Source organism: Hakea prostrata, chromosome 3 (assembly GCF_041222555.1).
Source record: "Hakea prostrata isolate BN-2017 chromosome 3, UWA_Hpros_2, whole genome shotgun sequence".
NCBI classification, from domain to species: domain Eukaryota; kingdom Viridiplantae; phylum Streptophyta; class Magnoliopsida; order Proteales; family Proteaceae; genus Hakea; species Hakea prostrata.
In genome coordinates this window covers 67,516,036-67,541,032 of record NC_142602.1, presented here as the reverse complement: position 1 = coordinate 67,541,032, position 24,997 = coordinate 67,516,036, and positions in this window count along the sequence as shown.

The following is a 24,997-nucleotide window of genomic DNA, read 5'->3' as shown; positions in this document are numbered from 1 at the left end:
AAGAATGTGATTTTTTCAGAAACGCACCATCTTCTTTTTGTCTACTCTCCCATGTATTTGCTCTAACCACCCCTTTCCCAAATAATGGAATGACCTTAATCCCTTTAGTAATACCAAGAATAACAAATCATTGGTGTAATACCCATGCTTAATACTTTATATTTAAATTTATGTGATTTATGACTTATGGTGTAGCTCAATGGTTACAAGAATTGATTATATATAGTAGGTCCAAGTTTCATATCTCAATGTGTGGTAATAGTTATTTAATTTTGGTCCTTATTATTAAAATACTTATAAAAATATAAAATAATTCAAACAATAATTAAAACCTTTAATATGTCCATATTTCCTAGATAAAATAGAAAAGAGGGAAAACAAGTCATGGGGTAAAAAGGAAAGGGAGAAAAAGAAATCAAAAGGAGAAAGGAAAAATGAATTCTAGATCAATTAAAAAGAAAAAAAATTATAGAACTCTTTAACACTTTCAAGTCTCCTAGATAACATAGAAAAGAGGAAAAGAAGTTGTGGGAGCAAATAGGAAGGGGGGGGGGAGAAAGAAGAATAATATAAGAAAAAGGAATCCTACATCAATGAGGAAAGTAAAAAAAGAAAGATTATAAAATATTTTAATACTAATCTCAAGGGGTGTCTTGATTGGCAAAAGATGAACGCTTCCACATAGGAGGTCAAAATTTGAGTCTCCTCGGGGCCAAGTGTCACATCCCACCCACCAGTATCAGTCCCACCTGACAACCCGTGGGTGGGATCCATAGTGACAAGATCCATGGTTTACCCATCAATGATAATAAATACACAAAATAAATAATCAAGAGCAAGAATAATCCAAATAATTAAATAAAGGGAATTACATGAGTCCAATGTCTCAAAAAGGAATAATCAAAGAAAATAATTAAGTAATTGTGTTCAAAAATGGAGTTTCAGCAGAAACAAATAAATATTAAGTTTGGTTGTTTCTCTATTCTCTTTCATAGGCAACAGTCTTTTCTTCTAACTTCTCAATGAAAGGGGTCATCCAACCTTCCTTCATTGACTTCTTGAAATGACAAACTACTTGAATCCTCCTACCATCAATGGGTGCTATAAGCACACTCCAGGCACCTGCAGGTGGCTTCGAGGTATACATCGCCACTTTCCATTGGCGCCCCCCAAGTTTCTTCATAGGAGTTATCTCAATCATGCAGAAGTTCTCCCAATCCGAAATCACCATCTACTTAATTTAACATAATCCACAAAAGAAATGAGTTTTGGGGAACTCAATAACGAAACATATCTCATATACATGTCAACAACATATCACGGAAAGAAACATATGTAAAGGATGATATGCATAAGTATGGAATGCATCTAGTAACTAACTATGCAAGTCTCTAATATGGTAGACATGCTTTAAGATATAACACCAGTTCTCCTTTGGGTACGTCTAGTCACTTTGATCCCTCATAGACTAGTTACCTTTATTGAAATTCAGGGCAAGGGGTATTGTCCTCGTCAACAACCATGGCTAGGGTTTAGGTCCACACACTCTCACCACAACCATTGGCATGAGTACTGGAGCATGTCAGGGATTCTAATCCAATGCAAGGTCATACAATGACATACTATATGTAATCCATATACTTCCGCTATGGCACCAACCAACTCGGTTCAGTATCCTTCTCTACCTAGGAATGGGAATCCTCACAGACAAGCTACCTCTATTGGACTCTATTCCGTAACCCTATGGTCATCTACATATTGTTGGGGCGGATGCTCTCATGTCCCCTCATAACTCCCAGCCACTTATTGGATGCCCATGAGCCCAACCCTAACATACACAACCTTACCAATGCATGATCAACAATAGACTATTGAGTCTCCGCACGGACTGACTACCACTGTAGGAAACAGAATCATGTCACTGCTACCACGTGTCATTCAGCTTTAATACCCCTACCGAAAGGGTAGTAGCATGTGTGGATACCTAACCATGCAATCTAGACCTTCCAGGTATGTCATCCAGCAACCATGATAGTGCTGGGGGTATCCGGAAATGGTGTCCCATACCACAACCCCTAATATCTCCACCAATGGATACCTAACAGGGATACCCTCAATCATAGTCACAATACATCATCACTTGTTATCACAAAATCAGTCATTCAACATCATATAGTAATTGAAGTACATTCAATCATTATTCACAATATATAACTAACCATAAATCATTTAAACACGCTGTTACAGCAAGTTACAAGAATATCATTGCATTCAAAGTTATAGCAACTCATCATAGCTAGATCATGTCAATACATATATGTTGGAATGTAACCTTACTTGTCAAAGTTAAAGAGACTATTAAAGTGCAGTTAAACCTCACACACAACAAGTTCAAAGCGCTACAGTGATCACCTATAATAGACAAAGTTATATTAAGAATAGAAGTCAAAACAAAGTAACCATCAAAGTGACAAGCTTCTATGACCCAGCCGATCGCTTATGGTAGTTGGTTGGGCCAATCAACCACCCCTCTTCCAGACAAAATCTCAAGTCCAAAATTCCAACTTTTGATCACCCATCTTCATCTGATTTTGAGATGATCTAAATCTAAATTTCCTTCTTAACATGATTAAAAGTCAAACACAAATAAAAACCTGTTGGGAAATGCCAAGTCAGCATTTGCCAAATTGGCCTCCAATCAGTTTTGATGATGACAAACACTCTACTAATGATTCCATGTATATATGTTTTGTCCAGCTCATCACTACAGTGAATCTCGATGCAAATAACCGAATTAAAGAATTAACGGAGAGTCAAGCTCAAGACCAACTCAAATCATTTTAGACAAAGAACCAAAGTCAAGATGAGTATCAAGGTCGTTGATCAAGATCAAGTCAAAGACCAAGTCAAAGATCAAGACTTAGGCTGAATTAGAGCTTAGGACACTCTCGCATATACATACATGTAAATGCATCCATTATATGTAATTCATGTTACTAGAGTGACCTAGGACATGTTAGTGAGGTGTACAATGCTTAGGCTTGACCAAAAAGTCCAAAAACCCAAGCCATGTCCCAGCCCCAAAACTGTTCAACAAAATAGAGCTCAAACGGTCGACCGTCTGCACCGTCTAGTTTGGCAATTCTGTGTCTCAGAACAACAGAAGGGCAGATGGAATTTCCGTCTGGCGGACGAAATTCGGTCTGAGCTAGTCCAGGCCAGACAGTCGTCCGTCTGGCCCTGATTTGAGTATAACGGCTAGTTTTAAATGAATATTCTTAACAGCTGTGTTTTAACGGATACTTTTGAGACGGCAAACCATCTGGGAAGACGGACGACCGTCTGGAGAAAAATCTCGCTAAGATTTTATATCCGTTGGGGAAATGAAGAGGGCATTGAATTGAGGTCTATAAAAGCCCAACCACCCTCATTTGAGAATCATTCTTCTCCCCCATCAAGCACATACTCACTCACAAGTGAAAGAGCAAATCCTTGGTGTTTTAGCACCATTACTGTCCTCCCAACTCCATTTAACTTTGAGGGATATTCCAAAGTTAATAAGCAAGTTTACTGAAGCAAAGCTTGGAGTTATTGAAAGCAATTGAAGTCTATTGATGCTTGCTATTCTTGATTCATTCATTGCATCACTCACACACAAGGGGTAAAGTGTCACCCTCCTTGTTAGGTAATATCTAACACTTTTTGTATTTTGAATTGGTTATTTAATTCTAGTCTAGGTTGATTGGAATTTGTTATTTGGGTGCTCTTGTCTGTAAACAAAGATTACTTGGGTACTCTTGCTCGTGAACAAAGATTGTAAAGGGTACTCTTGCCCCTGTAGCAAAGATTGTAAGGGTTTGACTCTCTACCCATTGTATTGAAAGAGATTCATTAGTGGAAAACTCTCTTGAGGCTAAGAGAGGAGTGGACGTAGACTCGTAGAGTCGAACCACTATATATTCTGTGTTGTGATTGCTGTTTTTTTTAGATTTCATTCTAAATCGTTAATTCATTTTGAAATTGCAATCAAACCAAGAATTTAGTATAAACCACGAGGTACAACCTAATCACCCCCTCTAGGTTGCACCAACAAAACCCACGAAGACAAAAGGTTTAGAAGAATCACATCATCTCCTTCGATTCAATCAACCCTTGATTCGGATATAAGGATCCATTTTCGAGTAATGATCTAATCGAGATCACGGATGGAACGATATTAACCATCACAATTCACCATCCACAAAATTATGGGAGAAAGACAACACACAACTAGAGAGGAGAAGTAGTAAGAAGGAGTGTGAGATCATCTTACCTCCAACTGATTTACAAACGGATCATGGATCAAAGCTTCTCCACGAATCAATCGTTCTTCACCTTCAGACACCTGCTCTTTGCCTCTTAACCGTCCACAATAACCTCCAAAAATATAATAATACGAAAATAAGTCTTTTTTTTAGCCAAGCAAAATAGGTTTTAACTCCTATACCTTCCTCGCTCTGGTCCATCAACCCCTTAAGGACTTCCCCTAGTCTTTTCTACTGTTTTGCTCATCTGGTTGATCTCCAACACTAACCTAACCCTAGCGTACATGTGGGGGTGTTCTTACCTTGATCTCGGACATTTTCAAACTCAACTTGACTCCAGCTAGTGATCCACTTTCCTAGTCCATCAAGGTTCTCTCTCTCCTTGGTTCCCGTGTGGTTCTTCACTGGTCCACGGCCGTTGTCATTGTTTTAATCCATTCCATAGCTTATTCTTATCTTCTTTCGCTTCTTGTTCCGGTTTTCGTTTTCTAGGGTGACGTCCCCCTTATTAATTATATAAAGTTCCCTAAGATGTTCGTCCCGTCTTCTCTTAACTTTGCCATTTATCTTCTTCACTCAATCTTAATCAGACTTCCAATTGAGCTGGATTGGGGTACCAACCCTATTTAATTGGGTTATCAGAGAAAATTTCTTACGTTATAGTATTCTCTAAGTTTCTTATTTCAAGATTGATTTCTTTTAACTATTATAAGATTTTGCAAAGAAGCTAAAATTTTGGATTTCTCCAAAGTATAGTTGCTATTAGTTTTGAATCTTCTAGTAGTTTTAAAATCGCAAGTTTCTAATCAAAATTTGAAGTTCTATTACAACAAATATCTAGGTTTTCATATTTCCATTTAACTTCCAATTCTAATAATGTTCACTCCCTTAGTTTTCAAACAAGACCATAAGTGCCGAATAGTGTCATCGACTGTTAGCCATGATTCTCTAGAAAGCTCAATAATATGATACACTTCCAATCACCAAATACTATATATCTTGTTAGTGTAAACTAATGGAGAGAGTTTTAGCGTGTCCTCGTGGAGGCTTGGGTCTGACTCTCAATAAACGAATTATAATTTTTCATTCAAGTATGATTGCTCCTTTAATAGGACCAATCGGCTAGGCTGAGAAAGATAAATAGAGAAATTTGATATGATCTATTTGTAATCGGTTTGATTTCTAGACTGTCCTGTTTACTAATAGGTTTGGTGCAGTACGATTTTTACTGGACTGGTTTGGCTCAGTTTTACTGGTTTGGCCTATGATTGACATCCCTAAGTCTAAAGCACACCTGAGGAAAGAGAGAAGTTTTGAGAGAGTGGGAACTCGAGATAAGGGGAGAGAATAAGAAAAACTGAAGAAAAGGGGAAGTAGGGAGAATCTATTGGTATGTTTTTCTTTTCCTTTTTTTTATCTTTATTTTGAAACCCTAATATTGTGAACCTCATTTGTTGAATTCTTCTATCAATGGAATAAACCTAAATACTAAGGGTTAATTTGTTGGATAACTTTAATTGGACTTCGATGAGATCATGTCTAACCCATGGGTGCGATTCACACTCACAAGATCCATGGTTTAGCCATTAGTAATAATAAATGCACACAATACCAAATCAAGAGCAAAGAACAATTCAATAATTAAATATAAGGAACACATGTGTCCAAAGTCCAATAAATAGGAAATGAATAAAAGAGATGTGTCCAAAAGGGATTTTTTTTTTTTTTGGTGGATTTTTTTGTGCAAAGCAAAGAGAATATCAAAGTCTAATTATTATTTGGGTCCTTCTCGGGGCTAGTACTTTTCTCTTCTAAGCTCTCGATAAAAGGAGTCATGAAACCCTCTCTCATCGATCTATCTAGATGGTGAACCACTTGGATCCTCATGCCGTCAATAGGTGCTATAAGCGCATTCCATGTACCTGCAAGAGGCTTCATGTTGTGCAGCACCACTTCCCATTGACGTCTCCAGAGTCTCTTCATTGGGGTTCTCCCAAACATATGAAAATTCTCCCGCATTTGAATAAAATAGAAATAACCCATAAAAAGGATAAGTTCTGACAAACTCAGTAAGGCAATAGTCCCATATACATATCAACATCATAAACATGACAATAATTATAATGAAAGTATGATATGCAATAGTATGAATGCATCTAGCAGCCAACCATGCAAGTCTCTAGTAAGTCATACATGCTTTAAGATATAACATTAGCCTTCCTCTAGATGGGGCTTGTCACTCTGATCCCCCACGGACTAGCTACCTCTGTTGGGATCCCGAGCATAGGGGTACAATCCTCGTCAATCAACCATGGCTGGGGTTTAGGTCCACACTCTCTCATCACAACCATTGGCATGAATACTGGTGCATATCACGGATTTTAACCCAATGCAAGGTCCTACGGTAACATACTACATATGGTCCAGATACCTCCCCTATGGGACCAACCAACTCGATATCCTTCTTCGCCTAGGAATGAGAATCCTCACGGACTGATTACCTTTGTTGGACTCCATTTCCTAACCCTATGGTCATCCACATATTGTTGGGCGGCTGCTCTCATATCCCCTCACGGATCCTAAGTCGTTTATTGGACATCCATGAGCCCAACCCTACCATTGCATGATAAACAGTGGACCATTGAGTCTCTGCACAGATTGGATATCGTTGTAAGATGAAATAGAGTCACATCATTGTTATTACGGATCATTCGACTTCAATACCCCTGTCGAAAGGGTAATAACATTTAAGGGTATCTAAACATGAAATCTAGACCCCCTAGGTATGTAATCCAACAACCATGATAGTGCTAGGAGAATTAGAATAGTGTCCCATACCATTGTCTCTAATATCCCAAGCTAGGAATAACCAGCAAAGATAACACTCAATCATAGTCGCTTCAACCCATCATTCTATATCAAGTAATGAATCAAGTGCATCTAATCATCATCTACAACATGTTATTATCAAGTAATCAATTTAAATTACTATAACAACAAGTTATAAGACTACTTAAACATTCAAAGTAATAGACAAATTATCACATTACAAATCAATTCATCTATAAGTGTGTACCCTTACATGTCTAAGTAAATAAACTACTGAGAAAAGTGTTAAACCTCACAAGTAACCACCCTAGTAGACCTTAAAGATCACCTAGATTAGGGTTAAGAAGTTTCAATAAAGTCTAAAATCTAAACGGAGCAAAAAGCACACTAACGTGGCCACTGTGACCCAGCCGGTCACTTAGGGTGGTTGGTTGGACCAATCGACCGCCCTGATTGACCACCCCCTTCTCTAGCAGAATTCCAAGTCCCGAATTCAAACTTTTAATCAGCCATCCTTGATCTATTTATGTGATGATTCAAATCCGAATTTCTTCCTTAGAACTCCAAAGAAATCATCACATTCCAGATACCACTTCATCTCATTTGACGAAATCAACCCTTGATTCGGATATAGAAATCCATCTCCAGGCGTGATCTAGTAGCGATCATCGATGGGAAAGATTCTAAACACTCCAATTCACTATCTACAGAATCTTAGAGGAAGGAACAACACTCTAAAGAAGAAAAACCAAGTAAGAAGAGAGCGTGTTTAACTAACCTCCAAACGATTCACAAGTCCAAATGAAATCCAAGCCTTATCCACGATTCGAGAGTTCTTCACCATCAACCACATGTACTCTGTCTCCCAACCATCCACAACAACCTTCGTGAATAAAATAGTACGAAACTAGGTCGTGGATGACTATTTATAGAGACCTAGAGGAAAAACAGGGTTTAAAACCCACAAAAGACCGACCGTTCACTTTGGGCGGTTGGTTGGGTTAATCAACCACCTTAAGCATCCGCCCCCTAGTACTTTTTAGTACTTGGGTGCTTTGCTTATCAGGTTGATCCTCAACACCAATCTAACTTAAACCAACACGTAGGGGGTCCTTACCTTGATCTCAGACATCTTCAAAGTCGACTTGACTTAAGCTTGAAATCCATCTGCCCAGTCCATTGGGGTTTCCACTAGATCTCCTTTGGGTTTCCAATATGGCATGTTCTTCATCAGTAGAATCCAAACCATGGGCTCAGGTTATGGAACATGGGCTTCAGTTTGGATAGCCCACAACTTCTTCTGGCTGAAAGTTCGGTACTCAGACCTGCAATACGGATTTTGGGTTAGAATTACTGGGGTTATTCCATGCCCAGTTGCCCCCTTGGGGAAATGTCCACTTTAGATTGTTATTTCCTTCACAAATTTAAATTGACTTGCAATCTGTTGGATTGATTTGTCAATCAATCGATTGAACCTCAACTTCTCAAAATATATAATCTCTACCTCCGGTTAACTGTTACCACAAAAATATATAATAGTTAGACTCATGAGCTAGCAATAGTTAGTGAATGATGCATCATTAAATATAACATGAATATTCAAGCCATATTGCGTGTATAAACTTTCTTTGAAACATTACCATCAATACTTCAGCTAGAAGTCTTTGTTGTATTGTTCACAATAACATACGTCATCCATTCTTACCCTCCTATAGTCTCTTTAGTCATCAATGTGATTTCCACACTAAAGTCTATCAGTATGGCATTGAAGATCTCAAAACTACCAAGCTTATAAGTTGCCCCAATTCTTATCATATCTTTATTATCTGTTTTTCACAAATGTATTTTGTATATTTTACCTTCCTCATTTGTTGTATATTCTATTTTACATCTTTGTTGTAATCATAAATTGATAGGATTAGTTTTAGGAAAGATAATATTACTGTAATCACAAATTGATAGAAGTAGTGGAATGACAATACCTAGAAGTAGGAAAGTAATTTTCTTTCCATGTATGTAGATTCATCCCACATTTGTGAAAGGAATAATATAGTGATTTGATTCGATCTTCACTAACACCAACCTTGGTCAGAAGAACGTAGTCAACCAAACATCATATTGAAACGCCAAATAATTTCTTGGCCTTTGACCAAAAATAAATAAATAAATAAAAATTCTTGGCCATATTCATATTGGGACGACCAAGATCCTCATTTTCCGTGGATATCTAATTTCTTATTTGGACCCAAGTCATTTACCAAATGAATAGTGATTTTTTCCCTAAACAAAGTGACTCAAACAAGAAAATGTGGATGCTAGGATGCCAATAAGAATCAAGCAATTTATGGGTTAGAGCATTCCAAATTGGTTGAGTTTGTGAAAAATGGGGTCATCGACCAAAAACAAACTATACTACATCGGGAAAAGAAACTGCATCATCCGCCCGAAGGATCTACTCAAGCTCTAGAGGGTGCTTGAGAGAATGTCAAGGAATTAACGAACAACAGTGGTGTCTTCGACATCCAATCAGCAGCGTGGTTGGCAATCTCTACCAACGTGACCAAACCCAATACTTTCATTAGAACCTACCAAGGTTCTAATATCTTTGGTGAATTTTTCTTTGAGAAATTGTGAATGAAATTTTTATAGAAAAAACTAACAAATATTTTAATGCCCTGGATCTACTTGAGAAATCTTTAAAAGTAGTTTCGTCAACCTATTCCTTTTGAGAATATTTAACTATAACCAATCCGTGAAATTCAAGAAGTTATCATGTTTGATTGGAGTAAAATTTAATTGTCTTTCGTTTTGTTTTAGGTTAAAGGTACTTTATATTATTGAAAAAATATACAAAATTTTACAATTAATTATAGCAAACCAATAACACAAAGAAAGCTGAACAAAAACCTGGTTTCTTGGACTCACCTGTTTCCATCGCTAACATGACCATCAACAACATAAAGGATTTTAAACCCAAGGAGTGGCTTAGTTGATAAAAGACCAATATTTCCACATAGCATCTTAGTATGCGTTTGGTAACATTTCCGTTTTGAGAAACCAGTTCTTATGCAAAACCGTTTTTTAATGTTTCTATGCTAAAAGACCGTTCTTTGCTTGAAAATGGGCGTTGATAAATCCGTTCAGAAAATGTTGGTGTTCAGAACATTAATGGAATATGTTGGTGTTTTTTATTTTTATTTTTAGGGGTTGAAAAATAAGTTTGTGTTTGATAAACTTGTTCTAAGGCTTCAATTTGAACCAATTTTATCACTTTCGTTTCTGTTCTTTGGTAAAAACATCTTTTTGATGTTCTGCAAAAAGCATTCTTTGAAACCATTTTCTGACCGGTCCTTTCTTAAAGAACAAAAGAACGAACCGTTTTATCAAATGCCTCTAACCCGTTCTTCTGTTCCCAAAGAACAAAAGAACGCCAAAAACGTTTTTTAAGAACGTTATCAATTCGAATTCCCTCGGGGCCGAGACAAAGCTCCGTCTTGTATTTAAATTAAATGTAACAACCCCTTGAAGAGTATCAAGTTGCAAATAAGCTGGCGAGAACAGATTTCAGTTTAAAAAAAAAAAAAAAAAGGTAAACCTTTTTACTAAATTCAAAGAAAAAACAACATTATGGTGCATTAAGATTTATTTGTTATTGAAGGGGAACATAGGAACTAAAACATCAAAGTGGTCATAATGCATGTGAATGGAATTTTATTTTTTTGGAACACTACCATGAGTACTTCTTGAAATAGTTTCCATCTTGGAGGTAATATATTCCATCTCTTTTATTTTTGGTTACATTAAACGGGGTCAATGATCCAAGAAGAGCACTAAGAACGACAAAAAATACGATCCCGCCATGAGAATCTCCTCCAAAGTTGAGGGAGCATTCTGAATGAACATCGAAGAACACTCAGGACTAAGTTTCATTTTAGACATCCAAACAGCAGCCTTATTTGCGTCACGTCCCACGTGACAACACCTAATGCAATCCACACCATCAAGCACCAAGCCAATATCATCTATTAGCCTGTCAAATCTACCCTGATCCACGCATCCAGAGTCCAAATGATTCACAGCCGTCAAGGAGTCCGACTCTAGATGAAGAGGCATGAAACTCATTTCCTTAGCCACACATAGGCCAACCCAAATAGATCTTAACTCCAACTCAAGAACACTCCCAGAGGGTACCCGTCTAGCAAACCCTCCCACACGTAAATGCATCTTCTCTTCCATTGAAGATCTCAAAGCTGCCATGTTTACTCCCTCAATCCATATTGCACCAATAAAGGGTTGATGCGCCAAAGATTCATATTGAAGCTCCAAGAAAAAATTTGACCATTTGAGAGTGTTTGAGTACCAAGATCATCGTCCCTAGATTTGCAGTGGAGGTTCAACATCTCGCTTGGGCCCAAGTCATTTATTAAACGTACATGGTATTTTTCCTGCACAAAATATGACTCGGACAAGGCCAATGCAAATGTTAGGACAACGATTAGAGTCAAGGTATTCATGGTTTAAAGTTTCAAAAAGCTGGTTGAGTTCTTTGTTGAGCAGAATGATAGATCTAGATCTCTCTCTTTTCAGTTATTTATTAAGGAGATTACAAGCGACTCCAATGCGAAGGCTTTGCACAAGCAGAATCCATGCGAGGGAGAGGTACAATAATATCTAACAGTTACATTTCTCTTTTCAGATGGAAAAAATCTTTTCACATGGAAAGAAATCTTCATATATCTAGAATACTTGTTTAATGATTATAACAAAATGGCACAAAGAATCTGGTTTTTTTTTCTTTTTCTGGGCGAAAGACAATGGATCTGGTTTGAGGAACAGTCTGGCATCCCTCATAATTAAGAAGTCCAACTTAGAAAAAACCTCTTTTTGTCTAATAACTACCACATGAATTAATATCCTACCCTAAAGTTTCTTTCCTTTTTGATTTTTTCTTTTCAATATGTTTTCATAAATGGTGAATCTCTTTAATGAATAGAGCAAATTACATGTACATTCCTTAAGTTTACAAATTATTGCATTTAACCCACTTAATTTTTATTTTATTTTTTTTAATTTTTTTTTTTTTTTTTTTGCTATAAATGTCCCCCTGTGCCTAATACTCTTTGTTGTAAATAAAAAAAGATGTTTGCCATTATAGTCCTTTTATAACTACAGAAAAATCTGGGAAAAAAAGTACTACAAAATAACTTGACTATCTAATGCTAAATACAAAATTCCCTAAGTTCTCGATATATATTTTGAAATATAATAGATGTTGAGTCATTACTTAATCCCATTATTCTAATAGTAGAGATACAGTAACACGGATGTAAATGTAGTAAAAAAAATTTGAGGGGAGTAGTGTAATCTAATAGTTAACAAATCCAAGATGTATATATTTAATTTGCTCTAAAAACTGAAGGTAGGGGACTTGAAATCTTCCTTAAGTAATGTACAATATTCATGCATTTATTGACACTTTCCATAAATTAATAAATTTCAACCCAAAGAGTAAATTTTGGCATGTCGAATAAGAGTATTTATTCACCTATCTTTTCCTGCAAAATCATTCAAAGGACAATCACCAACTTCTAAAGAACCCATTAGATCTCAAAGCTTCCCAATATTGCATTTGGCCATGAATTTCTTGTCACTCATCGCTGTCCTAGCCTTCACATTTGTCTTGTTTGAGCCAAATTTTGTGCTGGGAAAATATACAGTCTATCTTATAAATGACATTGATGGATTTGAGTTGCGCACTCACTGCCGTTCCGTAGATGATGATTTTGGTCCCGTTAATCTTCTTCCTGGCCATGAATTTAGTTGGACTTTTGGTCTCAACTACATTCAGAATACGCTTTACAAATGTCAATTAGATTGGGCCCTTGGACATGGTTTTTTTGACATTTTCGAATTGGAAAGAGACTATCTTAAATGTGGAGATATTCTTGGCATCAATGGGCATTGTTATCGGAAGGTAAGAAAGGACGGTATATATTACAGCAAGCATAGAGATGTAGGCTATTCGAAAAAGTATTCTTGGTAGAAAATTTTTGGTAGTTTTCTACCAATGCTTCTTCTACATCATTATGAACTCTTTACCATCAATAAATAAAGGTTTTTAAACTCCTAATTTACTCTTTTACTCTTTGAATAATGTTAGTTACATCTTTTATGAAATCGATTCAAATCCTTGAGAATGGGGCAAGAATGAGCCAACATAGAGAAGGTGATAGGTATCTGATTTGTCCAATAATTGATCAGCCTTTGGATTCTTGCAAAACAATGTCAGACATGGATCGACTCGGCTGTCAAAGCCAAATTCAAAGGCTAAATCAGTAAGAGCACCACCACAGAGCTCTAACGAGTTGTAGAGCTTAATCGAAAGACGAGAATGGAGGAAAATGATTCAATTACCTTCTATTTACATTGTACTTTGGTTTATATAGGGTTTACCTCTTACTATCCATCGTTGGATTGATTTATTAGTCCATTTGTAGTTGTCCGATAGTAGGATTTTTCTCCCTCAGTCTAGGTTAGTTAAGTTTCCATATAGGGCACGATCGTTTATCCCGAGTTTAACGGGATCACATCTCCTTTCTTAACCGTCGGGTTCCTTTATACTTACGGTACCTTTGACGAGACAGAGCCATGATTGAATATTGGGGGGGGCGAATAATGAATTTGGATCACCTTGTTCGACATTCTCCGTCAAACAAGCACTAATGTATTTTCACCATACATATTGTGTGGGACAATGTAGGACCCACCCATCTCTGAGTTTTATTATAATCAGATGTAGGGTCCACATTAAAAATTTAGGTAAATTAAGTAAATTATAAAATAATATTGAAATAAAGCATAGAGGCTAAAATTGTGGGAAAAATTGTAGGAAAAAAGATACATTAGAAGTCGCTTAACTAAATATGGGAAAATAGTCAATTTCTATAAATTAAGTAAAAAAATAAATCAAAGATTATGATTAGATCTAATAATATTAATGGCTAAAATTCTAAAAATCGAATTAATAAAATTTAAAATTTAAATTGCTACTAGTATTAATCGAAACTTTAGATATTCAAAAATAAAATTAAAGGATTACGCTTAGATCAGATAAAATTAATAGTTGAAATTCTAAACGAGATTTAAATTTTTAATAATAGGAATTGAAATTTCGGGAAAAAGTTTAGGAATTAAAAAAAAAAATCAATGATCTGATAAAATCAGTGGCTGAATTCTAATGAGATTTAAATTGCTTTAGAAGAAAGAAAGAACAACAAAATTGTTGGTGCAACCTAGAGGGGGTGATTAGATTGCAACTAGTGGATTGTCCCAATTTTTCGGTTTGATTGCAATTTTAAGATAAATTAAAAATTCAAATGAATTTAAACAATAGCAAACAATCACAACACAAGAATATATAGTTGTTCGACTTTACAAGTCTACGTCCACTCCTCTCTTGGCCTCAAAAGAGTATTCCACTAGTGATTTTCTTTCAATACAATGAGTAAAGATCAAAACTTTTACAATATTTGTTATGGGGCAAGAGTACTTTTACAATATTTGTTTATCTTAGGGCAAGATCACCATCTTCAATCTTTGTTCATGGGAAAGAGCACCCACCCAATCTTTGTTCACGGGCAAGAGCACCCAAAATCAATTCTAATCTACTTAGACTAGAATTGAAGACAAGTAAATACAATAGATGGTTAGAGATTACCTAACAAGAGGTGTGACACTTTACCCCTTGTGTAAGTATGATGCAATGAGAAATGAATGCCTAAATGATATGATTTGCACCACCAATAACCTTCCAATAAAAATCCTTCAATCACCTCAAGCTTTGTTCCAATGAGCTTGCTTAAACAGCTTGGTATATTCTTCAAGGGTAGAGTAAGGTTGAGAGGCAAAACAAGTGTTTTCTTGTAATTTGAGAGCTTGAGAGTGTTTGGGGAATAGTTGATCAATTGTCAAGGTTCAGATTCTCAAATGGGGTGAATTTGGCTTATATAGATGGCCTTCAAGTGCCTTAGCCCAACCCCCAATGGATAGAAAACGGGCAAATTTTAGCCCAAATGGACTGCCGTCTGACTCAGACAGATGTCCATCTCATTTAAAAAGTAGCTGTTAAGCCGTCTGAACAAAGGTAGTCCGTCTCAAACGGAGCACCATCTAACCAGACGGTAGTCCATCTCAAACAGAGCTCCGTCTAAACATACGGAAATTCCGTTTGAGCTTCTGTGACAAAACGGACGACCGTTTGGATCAGACGGACATCCGTCTGAAGAACATATTGCACAATTAGGTGCAAACAGGGACTTGATTGGGTTTTGGAATTTTCTATCAAATCCTAAGCCTCATACACTCTCCTAATATGACCTAGGTCAGTCTAATGACATGATGTGTGAATAATTGAGTGTAATTACATATTGGTGTACATGAAGTGACTTAAGTCCTAATTTGCTAAGTCTTCTTGCTTGAGCTTGAGTTGATGATCATTGATGTTCTTTGAGTCTTCTTGTACTCCATTCTTTATGTTCATCTTGACTTATACTTCATGTCCATCTTGGAATGGTCTTGGCCTTGACTTGGCCTTAGGCATTTGGCATTGAGTTGGATTTGGTCCACTTGCTCTCATATTGAACTAGACAAACACAACTCAGTATAACCATTAGTAATTCATGTTTGTTATCATCAAAACCAATGGATGCTCATGTGGCAATGCTGACATGGCATTTTCCAACAAAAATAAAAAAGATAAATGTCACTTACCACCCCTCTTAGCTACACAAGTAGCACTTACACCCCCTCTTACTTGGATAATATCACTTACCTCCCCTCTTACCTAGCAAACATATCAAACACCTCCCCTCTATTAACTTTCTCGGTTAAATTTAACTTTTACGGTTAAATATTTTTTTAAAACCCCAAAATACCCTTGGCTGAAAATATTTTTTTAATCTAAACCCTAAATTACCTTAATCACCCTAGCAGCTAAAATACTGAATTATCCTCAATTAAAATAATTGTTAAAAACCAAAATACCATACGTAAGATCCAAATTATCTTTAATTATTTAAACCCTAACATACCCTTTTTTTTTTTTTATCAAACAACTAAAAAAACACGAATTGCTTGATATCAAAATGCAATTTCAATATTGAATTATCAAAAGTGTATATTGGGCTTTTAATAATTAAATAATTTGAATTGTAACTATGGTGTTTTGGTTTTTAACAATTATTTTAATTGAGGGTAATTTAGTATTTTAACTGCCAAGGTGATTACGATAATTTAGGTTTTAAACTAAAAAATATATTTTTAGTTAACGGTAGTTTCAGATTTTATGAAAATATTTAATGGTAAACGTTAAATTTAACCGAGAAAGTTAACAAAGGGGAGGTGTTTCTATATTTGCTAGGTAAAAGAGGAGGTAAGTGATATTATCCAAGTAAGAGGGGGGGTAAGTGCTATTTGTCCAGTTAAGAGAGGAGGTAAGTTATATTTACCCAAAATAAAAATTTTTAAAAATTCAATAATGTTTTGAAAATATACTAAAAAAATCATGAGTGAGAGAGAAAAAATAGGAAATAAAAGAGGAGATTAGGAGAGAAAAAAAAATAGGAATGAAAATTTGAGAAAATAAATAGGGAGAAATTCATGGATTGTGAGTTAGTTTTTAATTAGGATTTAATTTTTTTATTCCTTAAAACTAGGGTTTAATGGTAACCATCAAATAATGATTAAAAAAAAAAAAAAAAAGGAATGAAAATATGACATCCCTACCCATCATCTTTATTTTTAATTTTAGGGGGTTCAAATAGTGGTATTTCACACTGGAAGTGAGAGAAATAAGGAAAAACTACATCATTAATCAAAAATTTTAAAAATCCAGGCCCCCCAGCCCCAATGTGGCTCTGCCACTGACCTCTAGGCTTAATTCTCGAACCAATCTTGACTAGGGAGATTAAACCAACCATGATTCGACCCGATCGGGAGTTATTTTCTACTTATCAATATCCTATACCTTAAACCACAGTGTTAGTGAAATCTATTGATATCAGTCCAAAAACACCAATTTTTATTTTTGGCCAACTTTAGATAGGAAGAGAATGTGTGGAGGATAGAGGGTCGAACTAAATATCTCCTTGGAACTTACTTCCTTGGCCCAAAAGCATCAATTTGATGATAGGGGAAATTTTAATATCCAAAAAAAAATTTATTTTGAAACCCAGAAGTATCAATCACATCATATCGTGTCATTTTGTACTTGATCTTCATTTACTGTTGCCCTCTTACTACAAGAGTCTTGTAAGAATGTGTTTTTTTTTTCTTTCCAAAAACTCACCATCTTCTTTTTGTCTACTCTCCCATGTATTTGCCCTAACCACCTTTGCTCTAACCACCCCTTCCCCAATAGTGGAATCACCTTAATCCCTTTAGTTATACCATGAATAACAAATCATTGGTGTAATACCCATGCTTAATACTTTACATTTAAATTTATGTGATTTATGACTTATGGTGTAGCTCACTAGTTAAAGGAATTGATTATATATAGCAGGTCCAAGTTTCATATCTCAATGTGTGGTAATAGTTATTTAATTTTGGTCTTTACTACTAAAATACTTATATAAAAATAAATAAATAATTTAGTCAATAACCTTCAACATGCCCATATTTCCTAGGGGAAAAAAATACGTGAATGCCCTGGATCTATTCCTTTTGAGAATATTTAACTACAAACAATTCTGAAATTCAAGAAGTTATCATGTTTGATTGGAGTAAAATTAAATTGGCTTTTGTTTTGTTTTAGGTAAAAAGGTACTTTATATTATTGAAAAATACAAAATTTTACAGTTAGTGCAAACCGATAACACAAACAAAGCTGACAACAACCTGGTTTCTTGGACTCACCTGCTTTGATCGTCAGCATAACCATCAACAAGGTAAAGGATTTTAAACCCAAGGAGTGGCTTAGTTGACAAAAGACCAATAATTCCACATAGCATATTAGAGTTCAAATCCCTCAGCCAGGGCAAAGCTCTGTCTTGTATTTAAATTAAATGTAACAGTTACCCCTTGAGGAGTAGTCAAGTTGTGCATAAGCTGGCTGAGCAAATCTCAATTTAAAAATAAATAATAAAATAAAAAACAACGTAAAGCTTTTTACTAAATTCAAAGAAAAAGCAACAGTATGGTGCATTAAGATTTATTTGTTATTGAAGGTAACATAGGAACTAAAATATCAAAGTAGTCATAATGCATGTAGCTAAAAAGAATCTTTGAAACACTACCATGAGTACTTCTTAAAATAGTTTTCATCTTGGAGGTAATATATTCCATCTCTTCTTACTATTCGATAACATTGTGGTGTTAATGTGTTGATCCCGCACATAAATGCATCTTCTCTTCCGTTGAAAATCTCAAAGTAGCTGCCATGTTTACTCCCCCATATCCATATTGCACCAGTAAAGGGTTGATGCCCAAAGATTCATATTGAAGCTCCAAGAAAAATTTTGACCATTTGAGAGTGTTTGAGGACCAAGATCATCGTCCTTAGATTTGCAGTGGAGGTTCAACATCTCGTTTGGGCCCAAGTCATTTATTACATGTACATGGTATTTTCCCTGCATAAAATATGACTCAAGACAAGGCGAATGCAAATGTTAGAACAATGATTAGAGTCAAGGTATTCATGGTGTTGATACGAAATCCTGTTCGTCCTTCCTTGTCAAGTTCCTGCAAAACACGTGCTCGACCTTGGGTGGTCGAGGTACGTCTCCGACGAGCAAGTCAGTACCAATGAGATATGATCACAACTACTCAATAGAGAATTCAAATAATTGATCACACAGAATATGAATACTTACTTTCTTATGCCAGCTTGTGGTGCTTATATAATGTAAGATATTAGAGATTGATTTGGAATATAACTCTAAGAAGAGTTGTTTACCTGATTCCTTTCTCTAGGTAGTTGAAGTATAGTATAAGTTCATTTTGATCAGATACTCTTGGGTTTGTGGTCCGCCCATAAAACATATGGTCGAACTAATTTACATAGAACTATTGGTCAGACCGTACAAACCTATGGTTAGGCCGGAATGTATAGAATGACCATTTTAGTCATTAACACATGGTTTAAAGTTTCAAAAAGCTGGTTGAGTTCTTTGTTGAGCAGAATGAGAGACCTTGATGTCTCTCTCTTTTCAGATATTTATTATGGAGATTACAAGCGACCTCAATGCCAAAGTCTTTGCACAAGCAAAATCCATGCGAGGGAGGGTTACAATAATATTTAACAGTTACATTTCTCTTTTCACATCGAAAAATCTTTTTAAATGGAAAAAAATCTTCATATATCTAGAATATTTGTTTAATGATTATAACAAAATGGCACAAAGAATCTGGTTTTTTCTTTTCTTGTGAAAAACAATGAATCTAGTTTGAGAAACAGTTTTGGTATCTCTCATAAGAAGTCCAACTTAGAAGAAACCTCTTTTTGTCTTACCAACCACACGAATTAATATCCTACCCTAAAGTTTTTTTCCTTTTAGACCTTTTCTTTTCAATATCTTTTCATAAATGGTTTGCATGTATGTTGACTGATTTTTGGAAAATAGCATATGTATTAGTAAAAAGGAGCAAATTACATGTACACTCCTTAAGTTTGCGAATAATTTCATTTAACCCACTTAATTTTTTTTTCTTGCTACTATTGTTCCTCTGTGCCTAACAAAGACATGTTTGCCATTATAGTCCTTTTATAATTGTAGAGAAATCTGGAAGAAGAAAATAAGGTACCGAAAAATAACTAGACTACCTAATGCTACACACAAAATTTCCTAGGTTTTCGATATATGTTTGGAAAATGTAATAGACGTTGAGTCATTACTTAACCCTATTATTCTAATAGTAGACATATAGTTGATATATAATTTGAAACACACGGATGTAAATGTAGTTGAAAATAAATTAAGGGGGGGGGTGTAAATACAAGCCCAAGATGTATACATTTAATTTTCTCTAAAAACTAAAGGTAGGGGAACCGAAATCTTCCTTTGTGCCTGTTTGGTTACATGAGTATGGAGACTTTAAATATCTAGAGATTTCAAATCTATGGAGTCATAATTCATAAATTAACTGTTTGGTTAACTTGAATCTATGGATTCATTTGTGATTTTTGTGAATGCGCAAATATCTAGCGCTTTTATAGTAGATAGAGATTTCACCCCATAACCATAAATTTATAGATTCACGTTTTTAGTGTAAAAAGATGAATCTCTAGATTTCATGAATCCAGAGATTTTCACAATCAAACGGGTATAAATCTCGCATTCATGAATCTAGAGATTTGAAATCTCTGGGGATTCATGTACAGTATTCATGCATTTATTGACACTTTCCATAAATTGACAAAAATTCCAATCCAAAGAGTTAAATTTGGCATGTCATATAAGAGTATTTATTCACCTATCTTCTCCTGCAAAATCATTCAAAGGACAATCACCAACTTCGAAAGAACCCATTAGATCTCAAAGCTTCCTAATATTGCATTTAGCCATGAATTTCTTGTCGCTCATCACTGTCCTAGCCTTCACATTTGTCTTGTTTGAGCCATATTTTGTGCTAGGAAAATATACAGTCTATGTTATAAATGCCATTGATGGATTTGACTTGCTCACTCATTGCCGTTCCATACATGATGATTTTGGTCCCATTAATCTTCCTCCTGGCCATGAATTTAATTGGACTTTTGGTCTCAGCTACCTTGAGAATACAATTTACACATGTCAATTAGATTGTAAGTTTGGACATGGTAATTTTGAGGTCTTCAATAAGGAAAAAGACTATCTTCAATGTGGAGATTTTCTTGGCATCAATGGGCATTGTTATCGGCAGGTAAGAAAGGATGGTATATATTACAGCAAGCACAGAGATGTAGGCTATTCAAAAAAGTATTCTTGGTAGTTTCCTACCAATGCTGCTTCTATATCATTATGGACTCTTTACCATCAATAAATAAAGGTTTTTAAACTCCTAATTTACTCTTTACTCTTTGAATAATGTTAGTTACATCTTTTATGAAATTGATTCAAATCCTTGAAAACGGGGCAAGAATGAGGCAACAACATAGAGAAGGTGATAGATATCTGATGTGTCCAATAATTGATCAGCCTTTGGATTCTTGCAAAAACAATGTCAGATGTGGATCGACTCGGCGGTCAGAGAGCCACATTCGAAGGCTAAATCAGTAAGAGCACCACCACAGAGCTCTAACAAGTTGTGGAGCTTAATTGGTGATTCAGTTACCTTCTATTTGCGTTGTGCTATGGTTTATATAGGGTTTACCTCTTACTGTCCATTGTTGGATTGATTTACGAGTCCCATTTGTAGTTGTCCAATCATAGGGTTTTTCTCCCTCAGTCTAGGTTAGTTAAGTTTCCATATAGAGAATGATCGTCTATCCCAAGTTTAACGGGTTCCTTTATACTTACGGTATCTCTGGGCTTAATTCTCGAACTGGTCATGACCAAGGCAATTGAATCGACCGTGGTTCAACCTAGTCGAGAGTTATTTTCTACTTACCAATATCCTATACCTTAAACCACACCGTTAGCGAAATCTATCAATATCAGGCCAAAGATATCAATTTTCATTTTTGATTAACTTCAGATGGGAAAGAATGTGTGGAGGGACGGAGGTTCTAACCAAAGATCTCTTTGGACTTCCTCCTTCCTTGGCCTAAAAGCATCAATTTGATGGCAAGAGATTAATATCCAAAATAAAATTTATTTTAAAACCCAAAAGCATCGATTTTTTTTTTTTTTTTTTGGTTAAAAAGTATCAATCACATCATATCGTGTCATTTTGGTGATACACATTAATAGAAAAAATAGGGAATCAGATACTGTACTTTAGCTTCATTTACTGTTGCCCTCTTACCACTAGAGACCTGTAAGAATGTGATTTTTTCATAAACTCACCATCTTCTTTTTGTCTACTCTCCCATGTATTTGCTCTAACCACCCATTTCCCAAATAATGGAATCACCTTAATCCCTTTAGTAATACCAAGAATAACAAATCATTCGTGTAATACCCGTGCTTAATATTGTATATTTAAATTTATGTGATTTATGACTTATTGTGCAGCTCAATGGTTAATTGATTATATATAGTAGGTCCAAGTTTAATATCTCAATGTGTGGAAATAGTTATTTAATTTTGGTCCTTATTACTAAAATACTTATATAAAAATAAGTAAATAATTCAGTCAATAAATAGAACCTTCAATATACCTGTATTTCCTAGGGGAAAAAATCATCTGTTGTGCACTTTCTCTGTTGTGCACAATAGTGCACTTTTGTACAAATGATTGGCTGAGATCAAAAACTTAATTTTAAATTTTACAAATCCTCAATAGTCTTGTATTTACTTTATTTTTTTCAGCCAATCATTTGATATGTATGTGCATTGCTGTGCACCGCAAAGACTTGTCGGTGCACAACAAAGGATGTTTCCATTTCCTAGATAAAATAGAAAAGAAGGAAAACAAGTCATGGCATAAAAAGGAAAGGGAGAAAAAGAAAACAGAAGAAGAAAGTAAAAATGAATTCTAGATCAATTAAAATGGAAAAAAAAAATGATTGTAAAAATCTTTAACATTTTCAAGTCTCCTAGATAAAATAGAATAGAGGAAAAGAAGTTGTGATGGCAAATAGGAAAGGGAGGGGGAAAAAAAGAAAGGAAAGGAAAAAGGAATTCTAGATCAATGAGGAGGAGAAAAAAAAAGAAAGGAAAGAAAAAAGGAATTCTAAATCTTTAATACTAATTCTGAGGGGTGGCTTGATTGGAAAAAGATGAACGCTTCCACATAAGATGTTAGAATTCAAATCTCCCTAGGTGAAGTCTTGCCTACATTAATTATATAAAGCTATCCTAAGAATGTAGTTGATGTGCACATAAGTGGGTCTATTTCAATCTTGAACCATGTCAGGCTTTGTTGGTCCTAAGCTGTAATCAAGGATTTAGTCTTAATCAGACCTCCAATTGAGCTTGATTAGGCTACCAACCGTATTTAATCGGGTTTGTCAGAGAAAATTTCTTATGTTATAGTATTCTCTAAATTTCTTATTTCAAGATTGATTTCTTGTAACTATTGTAAGATTTTGCAATGAATCTAGAATTTTGGATTTCTCCAAAGTGTAGTTTGCTATTATCAATAAACAAATTATAATTTTTCATCCAATTATGATCGCTTTTCTAATCAAACCAATCAATCAAGCTGACCGAGATAAATAGAGAAATCTGGTCTGATTTGTTTGTAATTGATTCGATTTCTAAACTGTCATGTTTACTAATGGGTCTTGTGCAGGACCTGCAGTCGATTTTTATTGGACTGATTCGGTTCAGTTTTACCGGTCCGGCCTAAGATTGACATCCCTAAGTCTAAAGCACACTCGAGGAAAGAGAAGAAATTAGAGAGAGTGGGAACTCGAGATAAGGGGAGAGAAAAGAAAAAAGGAAGTAAAGGGGGAAGGAGGGAGAATCTATTAGTATGTTTTGCTTTTGCTTTTTTCTTTTGAAACCCTAATAATCTAAACCTCATTTGTTGAATTCTTCTATCAATGGAATAAACATGTTGTTTTGTTTTATCTCTTACTTGTATGATTACATATATTGATGGTTCTATCGACGCATCTAGTGATATAATGTATTATAGATTTACATTACCTTTGCATCTTCCCCTCACTAAGCTTGTCTTGGGAAGCTTGCCTAGTGGAGAAAAATGCCCCGCAAATCGGCAGGCCCGGGGCACCACATATTGACACCGGATATTAGAATTTAACGGCGAGATTAAAATGGATGGGTAAAAGATATTCAAATTTAAACCCATCTAACATCCCGGGTTAAACCCATCCCGTTTCTCTCTCCTCCTTTATCTCCCCATATCTCTCATTCTTGTTTGGCGCACTCGTCGTGGGCCTGGCTCCTTTTCGCCCCTCCTTCCGGATCCTTCTCGGGTTCATCATTCTCGGGGTTCCTCATTCTCGGTTCTCCTGGCTTAGGTCCCCGCATGGGGGTAAATCATCAACATCGATGATTCGCCAGGCCGCTGGCGCGCTACTTCGTTTGGCTCGGTCCTTGATCGCTTGGGCTTCCTGATCCAAGGGACTCACTTAGCTCCGTGAGGGGGAGAGATTGAGTCTTCATCTTGCTTGTTCCCATCCCCCTTCTTTTTTAATGCTTCGTTATTCTACCCGAGTCTTCCACAATCAATAGGCGATATCCACCATTCTTCTTTCTTTCTTTCAATGCTTTAGTCCCGCGGAAGTAATTTCGGTAGATTTTGCTGTGGATGACATGGGGAAAATCCCTTGCCTCTCCTCTTCTCCACTGCCTCTTGGTCTACCCGCTGCTCTTGGGCCTTTCTTGATTCAAAAAGGGAGTGGGTAAGGAGCGGTGATTGAGAGGAACACGATGGGAGATCCTCTGCAACCATATTTAAAATCGGATCCAAATGGGTTATTTTCTCGTTATGGGTCATAAGATGGGTCCTTTCACTTAAATCTAATATTTTAATCGGCTGTTTATTAAGAATATGCCCTGTCAATTTGTGGGTTGCCTCTGTGCACCGGGAGTGTGCCGCTGATTTTTCCTTGCCTAGTTGCCCCTTGGGGGAATGTTTACTTTAGATTGTTTTGTAGGTGATAGTCCCACTTTGAAAGAGTACACTTAGATGGCTCAGGAGGTTGACACATGATGCAAATTGTGTGTGTTGGTTGTGCTTTTGGGGCATAGGCAAGTTACTAGTTTTGTGATTTTAGATTCTATGAAGATTGTTTTCCTTATTCAATTTCGACG